The sequence below is a fragment of the Malaya genurostris genome, chromosome 3, assembly GCF_030247185.1.
Source record: "Malaya genurostris strain Urasoe2022 chromosome 3, Malgen_1.1, whole genome shotgun sequence".
Lineage (NCBI taxonomy): Eukaryota > Metazoa > Arthropoda > Insecta > Diptera > Culicidae > Malaya > Malaya genurostris.
The window spans coordinates 302590858-302606685 of NC_080572.1; the positions used below are offsets into that span (position 1 = coordinate 302590858).

General features: G+C 39.2%; 1 protein-coding gene across 2 annotated transcripts in view; it reads right to left on the reverse strand.

The window, feature by feature from the left end:
* The window catches only part of LOC131435290 (uncharacterized), a 32051-nt gene extending 16706 nt beyond the window's left edge, over window positions 1-15345 (reverse strand). For both annotated transcript variants that reach the window (XM_058602992.1, XM_058602991.1), the window contains exon 1: window positions 14485-15345. The gene's annotated coding sequence lies outside the window, so the exon portion shown is untranslated. The remainder of the gene's footprint in view (window positions 1-14484) is intronic.
* Between the last annotated feature and the right edge of the window lie 483 nt (window positions 15346-15828).

A 15828-nucleotide genomic window follows, 5' to 3' on the forward strand; every position in this document is an offset into this window, starting at 1 on the left:
ATATTTCACATGCACACTTGATCCATCCATGATTTGTCATGCCAAATGACTCCATGATTAAATGCTTATGACTGCTCTCGAAAACCGCTGTCATTCAGTAAAAACCATTCAAGCGAAGAGGTTGTGTTTCGATTGTACTGGCTCGTGAGTTAACGGCTGATACCGAGACAATTCTAAGCTTCAGGTAGTTAAACTGCCCATAGCAAACGTAATATTCGGGGCGTTTCCCGACTGGAAAGCTAGCAACGAAGGCCATCCCGTTCATACGCACAGAGGTGTAGAAACACAGAGGTGCGAGAGCATAGAAGTGACGAGTCACAGAGGTGCCATCGCATAAAGGTGCGAAGACGAAGGGGTGCAAAGGCACAAAGGTGCTAAAGCAACCCAGTGCTGATCTACCAGGTACCAGAATTTGTACGCTGCGTAGGATCAAAAGAGACGGCATATATCGCGAGGTGCTACACTGCAAGCATCGCATTTGATCGCCACCAAGAGCAAAAGCACTGTACCTGGGGTCAGGTACAGGCAGCACAGCAAGTGCAGTGGTGTTCACAACGACGGCAGAGCAACTGAGATAGCAGTAAACGACAGAAGACTGCCAATTGGAAACAGCAGAAGACTGCCAATTGGAAATCGTTGGAAGAGCTTCACGTCGTTCTTCACGATAAAGGAACAGAGACATCAGCTACAAGGTAGATTTAATTTAATTTATTTTTTATTTCTTATATCTGAAATTTTACTAAACATAAGTTTTTATTTTGGTATTATTAATTTACAAAAAAATTTAATGTAATGGATGATCTTATGGAAGATCATCCGAATCCGATTCCGGATACTAGTAAGAGTTTAAATACTCCGAGGGCTAAACATTATCCACAGGGTACCACTGGGCCATGGATAGTCTATCTTCGAAAAAAAGAAAAGATTTTAAATTTGATGCAAATTACCAAGGATTTGACATCACATTTCTCTGAAGTTAAAGAAATATGTAAAGTTAATAGAGATAAAATTCGAGTTGTTGTCAATGACTTGAAACAGGCGAACGAAATTGTAACCTGTAAATTATTTTCTGTTGAATATCGAGTTTACATTCCATCGAAGGAGGTGGAAATTGACGGTGTCGTGACTGAAGCAAGTCTGACGGCCGATGATTTACTTAAAAATGGAGTTGGTCGTTTTAAAAACTCCATGCTTGAGGGAGTTAAGATACTCGAGTGCAAGCAATTGTACTCAGCATCTATTGTCGATGGAAAAAAGTCGTATCGTCCCTCAGATTCGTTTCGTGTAACATTTGCCGGATCTGCGTTGCCTAGCCATGTCTATATCGATAAAATTCGTCTTCCTGTTCGGCTTTTCGTACCGCATGTTATGAATTGCACGAACTGTAAAAAATTCGGGCATACAGCTACTTACTGTAGTAATAAGTCCAAATGTATCAAATGTCAAGGGCCTCATAAGGATAATCTTTGCGATAAAAATGTTGAAAAATGTGTTTATTGTGGGGAGAGACCTCATGATGATCTTTCAGTATGCGCTGCATTTAAGTTGCGTAAAGACAAAATGAAGCTTTCTTTAAAAGCACGGTCTAAGCGCACATATGCAGAAATGCTTAAAACGGTCATACATGTCTCCCCCTTGGAAACCGAAAACGGTTTTTCAAATCTTATGGAGCCAGAGGAATCTGACTCCGACGGAAATAGTGAAGATACCTCGTTTGTCACTCCTCAAGGGTCTGTTAAGAGGAGATTAACAAACCACAAAATACCTAAAAAGACACCTAAAATTACATCTTCAAAAAAAGATCCCCGTGTTAAAGCTAAAAAGCCAAATTTAAAACCAAAAACTGTGGCTCCTGGTTTGTCAAATTCACAAACCAATCCAGAAACTAGCTCAAGGAAAGACAATAATCCAGTGGGCTCCGTTTCACATTCACCAACAGGATTACTTAAGTTTTCGGAAATTGTAGAATGGATTTTCGCAGCATTCAATATTTCTGAACCTCTAAAGACTATCATAACGGCATTCCTTCCAATAGCTAGAACTTTTTTGAAACAGTTATCAGCTCAATGGCCAGTTCTTTCAGGTTTTGTATCATTTGATGGATAATTTATCATCCGCCGCAAATGATTCAATCACTGTCCTGCAGTGGAATTGTCGAAGCATCATGCCAAAACTTGATTCATTTAAAGTTTTGTTGCATAGTCAAAAATGTGATGTATTTACTTTGTGCGAAACATGGCTTACATCAAACATAGCCTTAAGTTTTAATGACTTTAACATTATACGTCTCGATAGAGACTCTCCGTATGGTGGAGTGCTTTTAGGAATTAAGAAATGTTATTCCTTTTATAGATTAAATATTCCTTCGACTTCTAGTATAGAAGTTGTTGCTTGTCAAATAAACATTAAAGGAAAGGACATTTGCATTGCTTCAGTATATATTCCTCCAAGAGCTCAAGTTGGACAACGACAGCTTAATGAAATTGTCGAAGCCCTTCCTGCTCCACGTTTGATTTTAGGAGATTTCAATTCGCACGGAATGATGTGGGGTTCCGTTTACAATGATAGCAGATCATCCTTAATATATAATATTTGCGACAATTTTAGCATGACGGTACTAAATATGGGTAGCATGACACGGATCCCAAGACCTCCTGCACGTCCAAGTGCATTAGATTTATCTCTTTGCTCGACTTCAATTCGACTAGATTGCACCTGGAAAGTATTTCCTGATTTACACGGTAGCGATCATTTACCAATCATCATCTCAATTAGCAGTAACAAAGGCATTGCTAATTCAGTTAATATTCCATATGATTTGACAAAAAATATTGACTGGATTAAATACCAAAGTAATATTTCAAGTGCCTTAACTTCAATGGAAGAGCTCCCCCCACTTGAAGAATATGACTTCCTCGTTTGTTCGATTCTGGAGGCCGCAGAACAAGCCCAAACCAAACGATTTCTTGGTCCATCGTCTAACAGAAGGCCTCCAAACCCTTGGTGGGACAAAGAGTGCTCAGATGCTAAGCACGCGAAACAAAATGCCTTCAAGACGTTTTTAAAACGAGGAGGAGGAACTCCTCAGAATTTTGAAAAATTCTTGACTTTAGAAACCAAGTACAAGAGCATACTTCGGGCCAAGAAATGTAGCTATTGGAGACATTTTGTCGAAGGTTTGTCAAGAGAAACCTCAATGAGCACTCTTTGGAATACGGCCAGACGAATGAGGAATCGTAACGTAGGAAATGAGAGTGAGGAATACTCGAACCGATGGATATTTGATTTTGCGAGGAAAGTTTGTCCAGATTCTGTTCCTACGCATAGCATTATTAGGGAATCTTTTTCAAATAATGGTTCCATTGATAGCCCCTTTTCTATGATGGAATTTTCCATAGCACTCATGTCTTGTAACAATAACGCTCCTGGGTTGGACAGAATTAAATTCAACTTGGTGAAGAATCTGCCCGACCTCGCAAAAAGACGTTTGTTGGAATTGTTCAACAAGCTTCTTGAGCAAAATATTGTTCCACCTGACTGGAGGCAAGTGAAAGTTATCGCCATTCAAAAGCCGGGGAAACCAGCTTCCAATCACAACTCATATAGACCCATCGCGATGTTGTCCTGCATCAGAAAATTGTTCGAAAAAATTATTCTACGACGTCTCGACACTTGGGTCGAGACGAACGGTTTGTTGTCAGATACTCAGTTTGGCTTCCGTAGAAATAAAGGGACGAATGATTGCCTTGCATTACTTTCGTCTGACATCCAAATTGCCTTCGCTCAAAAGCAACAAATGGCATCTGTATTTTTAGACATTAAAGGAGCATTTGATTCAGTTTCCATTGATGTTCTTTCAGACAAGCTTCACCAACATGGACTCCCAGCGGTTATAAATAATTATTTGCACAACCTTTTGTCAGAGAAACGCATGCATTTTTCACATGGCGATTTGGTAACATTCAGAATTAGCTACATGGGTCTACCGCAAGGCTCTTGCCTCAGTCCGCTCCTCTATAATTTTTACGTGAATGACATTGACAGCTGTCTAGTATCCCCATGTACACTAAGACAATTGGCAGATGATGGCGTAGTTTCAGTTACTGGACCCAAAGCTATTGATCTGCATAAACCATTGCAAGATACCTTAGATAACTTGTCCGATTGGGCTGTTCATCTTGGTATCGAATTCTCTGCGGAGAAAACAGAGTTAGTCGTCTTTTCAAGAAAGCATGATCCCGCGCAGCTTCAGCTCCATATGATGGGAAGAATGATCCAACAGGTTTTGACTTTCAAATACCTCGGGGTGTGGTTTGATTCCAAATGCACGTGGGGAGGACACATTAGGTTTCTGATAACAAAATGCCAACAAAGAGTAAATTTTCTTCGAACAATAACCGGATCTTGGTGGGGTGCTCATCCGGAAGATCTAATAAAATTGTATCAGACAACGATACTTTCAGTGATGGAATATGGATGCGTTTGCTTTCGTTCCGCTGCAAACTCTCATATTATCAAATTAGAGCGAATTCAATATCGTTGTTTGCGAATTGCTTTAGGCTGCATGCATTCGACACATACAATGAGTCTTGAAGTTCTGGCGGGAGTTCTTCCATTGAAGGATCGTTTTTGGGAGCTTTCGTCGCGACTGCTAATAAGATGCGAGGTACTGAATCCCCTAGTTATTAATAACTTCGAAAGGCTAGTTGAGCTTCAATCTCAAACAAGATTCATGACTGTATATTTTAACCATATGTCACAGGAAATCAACCCTTCAAGATATATTCCTATCCGTGTCAGCCTCCTAAATGTCCCTGACTCAACTTTATTTTTCGACACATCCATGCAGCGCGAAGTGCGTGGAATTCCGGAACACCTACGCTCGTTGGAAATCCCAAAAATATTTACAAGTAAGTTCAGGCATATCGACTCTGAGAAAATGTTTTACACGGACGGATCGCGAATTGAAGAAGCGACAGGGTTTGGTATGTTCAACAATAATGTTTCGGTCTCCTTTAGGCTTCAAGAACCTGCATCTGTTTATATAGCAGAGTTAGCAGCAGTTCATTATAGTTTGAGTATAATCGTCACATTATCTCCAAACCATTATTTTCTTTTCACAGATAGTCTGAGTGCAATTGAAGCCATTCGCTCAAAGGCTGCTGGCAAAAATGAACCTTTTTTCTTGGGCAAAATAAAACAGTGCCTGAACGTCATATTGAATAATAATTATCAAATCACAATAGTTTGGGTTCCGGCTCATTGCTCCATTCCAGGCAATGAAAGAGCCGATATTTTAGCCAAACGTGGTGCTATTGAGGGTGAAATTTATGAGAGACCAATTGCTTTCAATGAATTCTATAGCGCGTCTCGCCAAAGAACACTTGCCAGCTGGCAAGCTTCTTGGGATAAAGATGATCTGGGTCGGTGGATGCACTCAATTATTCCTAAAATATCGACAAAGGCATGGTTCAGGGGACTGGATGTGAGTAGAGATTTCATTCGTGTGATGTCCAGACTCATGTCCAATCACTACACGTTAGATGCACATCTCCTTCGAATTGGACTTTCCGAGACTAATCATTGTGCTTGTGGCGAAGGTTACCGCGATATTGACCATGTTGTTTGGACATGCGTGGAGTATCGTGATGTCAGATCTCAACTAATAAATTCCTTGCGTACCCAAGGTAGACTATCCAATGTCCCAGTTCGCGACATTCTTGCTTGTCGTGACGTTCCTTACATGAAACTTCTTTATTATTTCATTAAGTCCATTGGAGTTCCAATTTAAATTTTATTTTATGTTAGATTGTTTTCTCTTCCATGAGCTCAACCAATAGCCAGCTATCTTATATTAAATAAAAGTGATGAACTGATACAAACAAACCTGAAATAGTTATAAGATCATGTACAAAATAAATGTATTTCATTTAATGTAATTTATAATAGCAACTCGCTTGATAAAAACAGTGTTTAGATTAACTAATGAATACCAACATACTAATAGGATATTCGAAATGTATTAGGTTTAAAGTACTATGTATTGTAGATGCCACGGCGAAGAAAAACTTATGTATATTGCCTATGAAATAAACGTATTTATGAAAAAAAAAAAAAAAAAAAACCGCTGTCGGCAGGAGAAGAAGTTCTGATATCATTTACCAGTTGATGAATTGTGTGCAATGGAGTCAGATGAATAATACTGGTCATTGTGAGCGTAAGTTTAGCCAATCAGAAAATTTTTCAATAGATCTAAGCGCCGAGGTAGGAGATTTTCCTTGCATTTTGCCTTCTAATGATTTAAATTAGACTAAGCGCACACAATAAGTGGCAATTAGATATCAATGTTCCATACCATAATAAATCGAGACTGCCATTTTTTATTTCATATTCTGTGAAGAATGTTCAAATTGGCAAGATAAATACATTAAATTTAAGCGTCGTCTCTCTAAGCAATCAAAAGTTCCACAGTACCTAAAAATATCCACTTTATTAGAACTCTAAAGTACGCGTGGTACTTTCTGGCAACCTGAACGCACAGAACAAGTTCTGGGAAAACTTTCTCGCTGCCTAAAAGCTGTACAACTATTGTAGGTTAAGTAATCAGTTTGACAATTCTGCTGTCCGAAAACATAAACTCGAACAAAACATTTTTTTGAATGAGACGAAGTTCGACGGGTCAGCTAGTATTTTGATATAAATAACAAATGTTTAAATAATTGTGTTACACTTTTGTTTTGAGCATCTGATCGAGAATGAGCATTTAAATTAGACCATTTAAATAACTACTACTTCGGTTTAATGTACAGCACCGCTTGCAATGACGGCAGAAAGACCAGAAATTTCAAAACATCTCCGTTCTCATTAATTCGGAAAATTAGGCGCAGGAAACGAATATAAATCACCCTTGAAAACTAATTCCTAAATGTTTAAACCTAAACCCGGTCACCTCCGTCAGTGACACTGTAGGACTGCATCGAATGAAAGCCGATTTGGCGGTTTTCTAGTAATTCCTAGTAATTATTCTGCATTTACCGAAATAAACGTCGGTCGGTCAGCTGCATCACTAGAACGTCATCGAGAACGTGGCGGCGTCTGCCACGCGGTCACCTCATCGTGGTGCGAACGAGAGAAAGAGAAAGATAGAGTGGCTGAACCTGGCCGGCCGGAAAATGTGCAAACAGAGGACATGCAATGTTCGAGTTAGCAAAATTTGCATTTTTCATTGGGTAAGTAAGGCAGACATTGACCGTCGTCCGGGTTGATAATTGAATATGCATTGGTTTACTGGCCGAAGACGCTGAGGGGAGTTATGTGACATTTTGCAAACTTCTGACGAAATTTCAGTTGCTCAAGTACTAGCATAATATTAACTACCGAAAGATTTAAATTTTGCTCTCCTCAAACGGATTACAATTGTGTCGAAATCTGTTCCTGTTCCCGCGGAAAGCCTTATCTAATCCTTTCTTTCAAACCTTTTCCCAAGAAATGGCACCAGTAATATCAACACGTATTTGAGTATATTTTTAGCTAACTTCGTAACCTTCTCGAAAAAAAAATCACACCACTTCCGTATTATCACTAGGAAGATAACCTACTGAGTAAATGATCCCGCAATTCAGACCCCCATCAAAGCATCCCCCCCCTCCGTCCAGCGCACATCGGTCCAGTTCTGATTGCGAGAGTATCTCGTATCTATTCAAGCGAAGCGTGTCACATAAAGAGTATTGCGTCGTAGGCACTCGCAGGCACCTAAGTCAAGCCATCTTTGTTCGTCTGTTTACTTTTTACCATGCGTGTGTGTGTGACGAGGACTGTAGAGCACAACTACGATTGGAACGGTTATGTTTGATTTCCGATCTGTTCGAGTCGGAAGACGAAACGGAAAATCGCAGCTCCCCCTGAATCATCTACTAGTATGATTCTCTAGTTAGCGTTATCAATTCAATGGTTTTTTTGGCAGATTGGCGGATTCTCGTGTTTCAATAATCTCGTGAAATAAAATTATTTTTTGTATTTCGGCTAAAAATAAAATCAGTATGAAATCACTGTTTTTTCTGTTCCCATCTATAAAAACCTTTTTTAATCCACCTAGTAGTGTAATGACGCCTTTCTCATATTGCTTACTCATATTCTTAACATCATAAATATTACTGTGGAATTCGCTAACACAACTGTTCATTGAATAAAAATAGTTTGTTCGGACCTAATCTAACAAGCTTTACAAATTCTGTTCCTTCTTTAGTTGCGGAACTGGAAGTAGTATCCACAAGAAATTTAGAAATGAAACTGTTTCATGTTTCCGTACGAAACTGTAAGACTTTTTCTTTGAACTTATAAGTTTGTGAAAATAAATTTGGTCATCTTGAAGGAAAGCAAGTTTCTAATCACCATTTCCAATTCTTCCGAAACTGGAACTGGAACGGAATTACTTCACTACCGCCAGTGAAAATTGCATATTTTTGCCTTTCTCATATAGAAAGGTTATGCAATCACTGTAAAAACCAACTTTTGAACCGAGGCCCGGAGGGCCGAGTGTCATATACCATTCGACTCAGTACGTCGAGTACGCAAAATGTCTATATGTGTGTATGTGTGTGTGTGTGAAAAGACTGTCCTAGAAAGTATGGACGCAATCAAAAACCGCTGCCATTTCGCAATGGTTCAGAATCTGTCATTTTTTATTGCTGCGTCCTGTTGTTTACACTCTTCTCTAACCACTTATGCAGTTGGTTATTCGTTTTCATCAGTTTGTTTCGAAATGCGTGGACTTTCAGCAGAACAACGTCGAAAAATTGTGTACAAATGGTGCACAGAACGCGGACTATCACTGAGAAAGATAGCAAAAATGGAAGGAGTAAGTGAAAAAGCCGTGCGGAATGCAATCAGGAAGTTCGGTAAGGATAACACCTTTGAGGATAAACCGAAAACGGGTCGAAAAAAAAGTCCTGCTAACCCTCAGTTGGATAAACGTAGACTGAAGGCGTTCGAGCAAAAGATGAAGGTTTCAGTTCGGGAGGTGGCCAAAAAAGTAGGCACTTCGAAGTCAAATGTTCTTCGTGCTAAAGAACGTTTGAATCTTCGAACCTATAAGAAGCAGAAACAACCAAAACGTAGTCCGAAACAAGAAGCATCGATCAGGTCGAGGGTTCGAAAGCTGTATAATACGATTCTTGCTGGAAATTTGAACTGCATAATGCATTTGAATCTAGGTAATCATGGACGACGAAACCTACGTGAAACTCGATAACAAATCCTTGCCGGGACCACAGTATTATACGGTGCGAGAAGGGCTAGTGTTAAACCAGTCCGAGACATCGATTGAAATCGAAAAAAATGGTAAGAAAGCTATGGTCTGGCAAGCAATTTGAAGCTGCGGTAAGATTTCGAAACTCTTCACCACCACTACTTCAATAAACAGCGAAATATACATCAAGGAATGTTTACAAAAACGACTTTTACCCATGATTCGATGCCACAAGGATCCTGTTGTCTTCTGGCCAGATCTTGCTTCCTGCCACTACTCGAAATCAACGGTAGAATGGTATACTACCAAAAATTTCAGACATAAATCCACCAAATTGCCCACAACTTCGACCAATTGAGGAATTTTGAGCATTAACGAAGGCAGCCGAAACCATTCAACAGTTCGAAAAAGATTGTAAAAAAGTGTCAAAACTTGTCGCCAAGAAGCCTGCACGGAATTTAATGAGGAACGTTCCCAAGAAGGTGCGCCAGCTAATCTACTATGGCTAAGTAGCAAATGTTGAGAATAATATTCTGTTGTTGTAGTCTAATATTATCAGTATATCGATTAAAATTTGAATATCTAACACTTGTGAATTATTTACAGCGAAATCAAAGTACGTACATACTTTCTGAAACAGTCTTCATGTATGTATTTATGTAACATGTTTTGCACTCACTTTTCTCAGAGACGGCTGAACCGATTCTCACAAACTTAGATTCAAATGAAAAATGCAATTGTCTTGTACAAAGTTCCTGAATTGTATTTTGATGTGATTAGTGAAAAAAACCTATTTCAAACTACTTCCACACTTTTCTCAGAGATGGCGTGATCGATTTTTACAATCTTGAGTTCGAATAAAAAAGTTCATAGGCTCAAATAAAACACCCAAATTTCATCCGGATCCGACTTCCGGTTCCGGAACTATAGGGTAAAATGTGTTACAAATTGGATTTACGCCATTTGAACAGGCGAAACAAAAACGCAAAAAAATTCTAAGCCGGTCTCAAAACTACACAAATTGATAGCCATCATCTGTAGGCAACTAAACGAACCGATTCCGGCTATCCTGGTTACCTCCGGTTCCGGAAGTAGCGGAAATAGTGGTCATATATTCCAAACTGGATCTCCCTCACTTTTCTCAGCGATGGTTTGACCAATTTCGAAATTCCTGAATTTCATTTGAATCCGACTTCCAGTTCCGGAGTTATAGGATAAAGTGTGTTCTATATTGTACATCGTCACTTAAACCGACAAAACAAAAGCCGTAAAAAAATTTCTAAAGTGGACTCAAACCCGTTATTCCCAATCTTAGGGTCAAATGAAAGGTCTTATGGCCCTACAAAAAATTACTGCATATTTTCCGATACAACAAAAATTTAAATTGTCGTTTAGAGTACGATGGCAAAATCGTATAAAATCTTCAAAATTGGAATAAAAACTAGTAGAGTTGGTACGTCATGTTAGTTGGTGACCGACTTCGATTATACCGGCTCTCGGGTTCCGGTGCCGTATGTACATATGATAGTAAACCCACTTCGTTTTCTAATGGATGGCCTAACCAGAGAACTGTTTCATTCTCTATGTTATACTAGTTAATGCACAAACAATCCTTTGGCTTCTTTCAAAAATCGAAGAGAAACATTTTAAATAGAATACCACAGTATTAAATACGAGAAAGGCATCATTACATCACTAGGTGGATTAAAACAGTTTTTTAAATAAATTTGAATTCAATGACTTTCGTTTATTCTTTCAGTCGCAGTTATCGTAGAATAGCTGAAATTTTTATCAACCGTAGCACCGTCTTTTACCAATATCTCACACCAGTAGCAGACATCCGTAACCGTTTCTTCATAGCGTGTACGAAATAGAACAAAACAAGCATCGTTCGTTTTGTGTCTTCTTCTTCTTCTTCTTCTTTCGGTGTTGTACATATTGTCATTCTATATGACGATTTGAAAACTTTAACACTCATCGCTCTGTAACTGCGGAACCGGAAGTCGGATCCGGATGAAATTTTACAGTAGCTTTTAAGATAATATGAGCTTCAATTCAAATCAAGATTTGTGAAAATCGGTTCAACCATCGTAGAGAAATTATAGTGAGTTCTATGTTTGGAGTTTTTCTTCACCACTTTCGGTGCTCCAGACAGGACCAGAGTCCTAGAGTCCGTGTAGAATTCGAAGAGTAGATTCACTGGGAACCTGGAGCTCTCACTTGGACTTCGGACGTCGGGAGGAACACTCGCCAGCAATGAGAGCAGACCTTTTGCGTGGTATAAAACCTCAAACGCTCAGGTCGTGCTCTCATTTGAACGCAAATCGTATTCAGCTGCTGAATACTGGTCTTGATCGAAAACTGAATTCCGATTCTAGAAAAAAAAACTGAATTCGTTCCACCAGAATTCTGTATTTAATTTCTGGTTGAGAAATTAGTTTCGAAATACTGTTTCAGAATTTAGTTCCAAAATTCAGAGCCTGCATTCTGGAACTGAATTCCGAAACTTTTTTTTATTATTAAGGACCTTTTAACCGGGTCATTCAGGTCTGGAACTGGATTTCGAAAAACTTAGTATCGATAGTTTAGAACTATTAGTATATTTCCAAAGATCTCAAAATCAAACAGTTATCCAAAGAACTATAAAGATTGCTTCTCTGCAAATCGGAGATAAAAACCATCAGTTTAATGCCAATCTAGAATAATTTGATTAGCTTTGTACGCTTTTTACAGCGCAAACTTTGCACTAAACGAGTGCGAATAAAGCCAGAATTTGACTGCTTCGCGTTCAAAAAAAATGCTATAAACAGTATTTAATATTGTAAGGAGTGTATCAAAAACAAGCTATCCACAAATTGTTCTTTAGAATTATGATAAAAAACGATATTTTATTCAAACTAATAATTGATCCTTTATTGTACAAGGTTAAACTTGAGCATAATGAAAACAGGAATAAATTTAAGTTATTCTTTCACGAATTTTCGAACTTTTGTTTGAACGCTCTTCAAGTTCCGGACAGGGCGCTTGAGCCCAAATTTTTTTTTGAACTCCTGCCTTACCCTCTTGAAGATTGCCAGTAACGTTCGATGGGTCGAAGCTGAGGGCAATTTGATGAATTAATATTTTTCTCAACTAAATGTATACCCTTTTCCGCAAGCCAATTGAGAGTGGTTTTGGCATAGTCAGCTGACGCTAAATCCGGCCAAAACAGTGGAGGTGTACTATGCTTCTTAAAAAAAGGCAACAATCTCTCCTGGAGATACTCAGATCGATAGATTTCTGCATTTATAGTTCCGGTACTGTAAAAAATTGTTGACTTCAAACCACAGGAACATATTGCTTGCCATACCAGAACCTTTCGATCGAATTTCTCTACTTGAATCGACCTGTACGCAAAGTATTATGGACCTGAAAGGGTTTTTGAGTCATCCTTTACATAAGTCTCATCGTCCATCAAAACGCATGCATCCGGACACTGCAAAAGATGCGAATACAATTTCCGGGCCCTTGTTGCTGCTCGCTTCTTCAGTTTTACACTTTGTTTCGAGATTTTCTGCTTCTTGTAGGTCTTCAGGTGATTTTGCCCTTTTGATACGCTGGGTCATTCCGACACTCGTTCCTGCTTTTTTGGCTAAATCACGTATTGACATTGATTTGTTCTTCGTGATTAGAGATACCATTTTCTGGTTCAGTTTCGGGTTGGAAGAACCGGGTTTTCTGTGTCTTCCTGGTAGCTCATCCAAAGAATAGTGTTTCCTAAACTTATTAATGATGATTTTAACACTGGCATGATGAATTCCAAACCGCTTCATCAATTTTCGTATAGTGATACCCTTCTCACTTAGCTATGTGTCCAGAACCTTAATTTGCACTTCCTTTTCAATACGCGACATTTTGAAAACGCCGAATTTCAACCGCACAAACAAATTAAAAACGGAAGCGGACAGCCAAACGCACAGCATGCTGTGATCTGAGCATAAAAAACCATCACAAATACAAATGTATGTGGATAGCTTATTTTCGATACACTCCTTAAAGAACTCCACAATTTGGCCCTTTCGAAAGCCAGAAATTAATACCGTACAGCATTTCGATAGTTTCTTTCACTGAAACAGAAAAATCCGAAATTAAATAATCGACATCAAAATTCTGTATGTTGCTATTTTGTTACAGTCATTTGTTTCGCGTTATTTAATTGTGTGGTTTCGGAGCAAGGTAAATGACTGAACAGATTTCATCCTTCTAATGTTCAAATGAAAGGTCTTAAGGTCCCATAGAAACTGCTTTGTTTTTTAATCAGATCCGACTTCCGGTTCAGGAGATACAAAGTGTAAACATTTCACATAAATTTATTCGATTCCGGAAGGTACTCAAAAATTTTACGTGGAGCGCACTATGATTTCTCTAAGATGGCTTAACTGATTTTCAAAAATTTCGAATTTAATGAAATGGTTAACCATCCATTAGGCAAATTTCACTGACTTCGGCTGCACCGATTTCCGAATTCCGTGTCCGAAAGTATCAGGAATAAAGATGCCCAAAACAACCAATTAAATTCGTAATAAAAAAAAGTCATTTAAAGTTTAGTCATATGAATCTTCAGAAGTTATCAGACCCTGCGGTCCGTCAAAATTTTTGTAAGTCCGGCAACTTCTTCTACGCCCGACCCTGCCGGGCGAAGCCAGTGCAGGTAGCAACCGTAGATAGGAGTCCATAGCTTTTTTTAACCCTTAATGACGTGTAAAATCATGAATCGATCACGAGCGTAATCTCACTTCACAATCTGACTGTAAAGCAATAAATTGATAATAAAAGCTTATAAATCACAAATAATAACATTTTCAGCTGCAAAATCTTGTATGCATTTGGAATACTCAGTCGCAGTTTACTATCTCACAGCCTCCACATTCGGACATATCCCAAACTTTTCACTTCCAACGTTTCAAAACAAAGCAATCGCATTTTGAAAACACCCCTCGCAAACCGTTTCCATTACACATATATTGGAGCCGTCGAAGCCGCTCCAAGGTCATTCTCATGTTGCGCTCTACAGCGTAGCAGCTCAGTAGCCAATGAACGCGTGATGCGTCATAGAAAGCGCATGTATCTGCGTCTGCTGTTTGCTCTGCCCCCGACCGTCCGGTTGTTCAGGTGGTGTAATCTAGGTCGGATCGTAACCAGCTGTTATCAAGGACTAGCAACTGCAACGTATCCGCGGAATAGGCGATTGAAATTACCTCTTCTGAAATAGTAGTGCTGTTTGTTGAACTGAAACGGTTCCAGACCGGTCTCGCCTACTGAGTTGCTACCGATTGGCGTCCAGACTCCACATCACCTCCGAAATCAAACGAAGATACCGGTTGCTTGGATGGCACCAACACACTTTCGACCGAATATACGAAACTTGGTTCACTTGCCAAATCACGCAATGGACTTTTCGCTTTATGTAATTCTGAATGTTTAGTCGCTCTTCTGACTCCTCGGACACTTTTTCCGTTCTGCTTACTTTGCTACTTGAAACTTAAGCACCAGATTGCACCGATAATTAGCCCGTTATTACTATAGAACACGCTGCCACTATTAACTTTTTCATCTTTTCAATGCACTTATTGCAAAAAATTGCACAATTACACTGCACAGCTACCGATGCAGGTCCATTCATCAGCGCTTCGACTCGATTAGCATAAAACAAGTTGTTTTTATATATTCCTGTCGCGTAAAACCATGCCACGCCACGCCACACCACGGGTCACTGCTGATTGGACGTTAACAATCTGACCTGACCTGACGACGCCCGGTAATGTCTCGCCCCTGTCGATCCACAGGTAGTCGTAAAATTTTTCACCCCTTCAACTTCCCCAGCTCTGGTTTGTGATACGACCTGACAGACGGCATCCGTCTTCCTAAATCACAATGCAGTGACATAAAACAACAATTCGCACGGCTCACTTGGATTCTTTTTTGTTACTTGAATTAGCGTGATTCGCGCTTTCGGCGCACAAAAACTGATGCACGTGTTGCCCAAGCACTGGCGAAACTGCCACTGACTCCGCGATGAGGCGTTCAAGTGGTGCGTTGATGGTGGTGTGCTGTCTGTTGCTGACGAAGTTGATCGGAGGTGTGTTGTTTATACACATAATGGAATATTGTACCCTGCTCTGCCAGATTGAGGTGGCAAAGCAATGTTGAATGGCGATTCCACTACAGCGTAACTCTTTCGTTGCTGTTTAGAGTACACAGAAAGAAATAATGAAATTTACACGAGATGTAAATCAATAGTAACATGGAATAGACATGGGTTGAATCGAAATTTTGATTGAAAACCTTCATCGATGCAAAACTAAATTGAATTGCATTGAATTTTCAATGAATATAACTGTATCTTTCAATTAACGCTTATTTTGCGATTAAATTGTATTGAAACGTACAGAATTGTAAAGTAATTTTATGTTTAATTACCTGCTCCAAATATGTGCATGAAAATAGATGTAAATTCACAAAATATTTTTATCTGTGTACGCAAAACGGGCAAAAATAAAGGTTAGGGTGATCGATTTGGAACCCCCAACGAAATAAAGCTC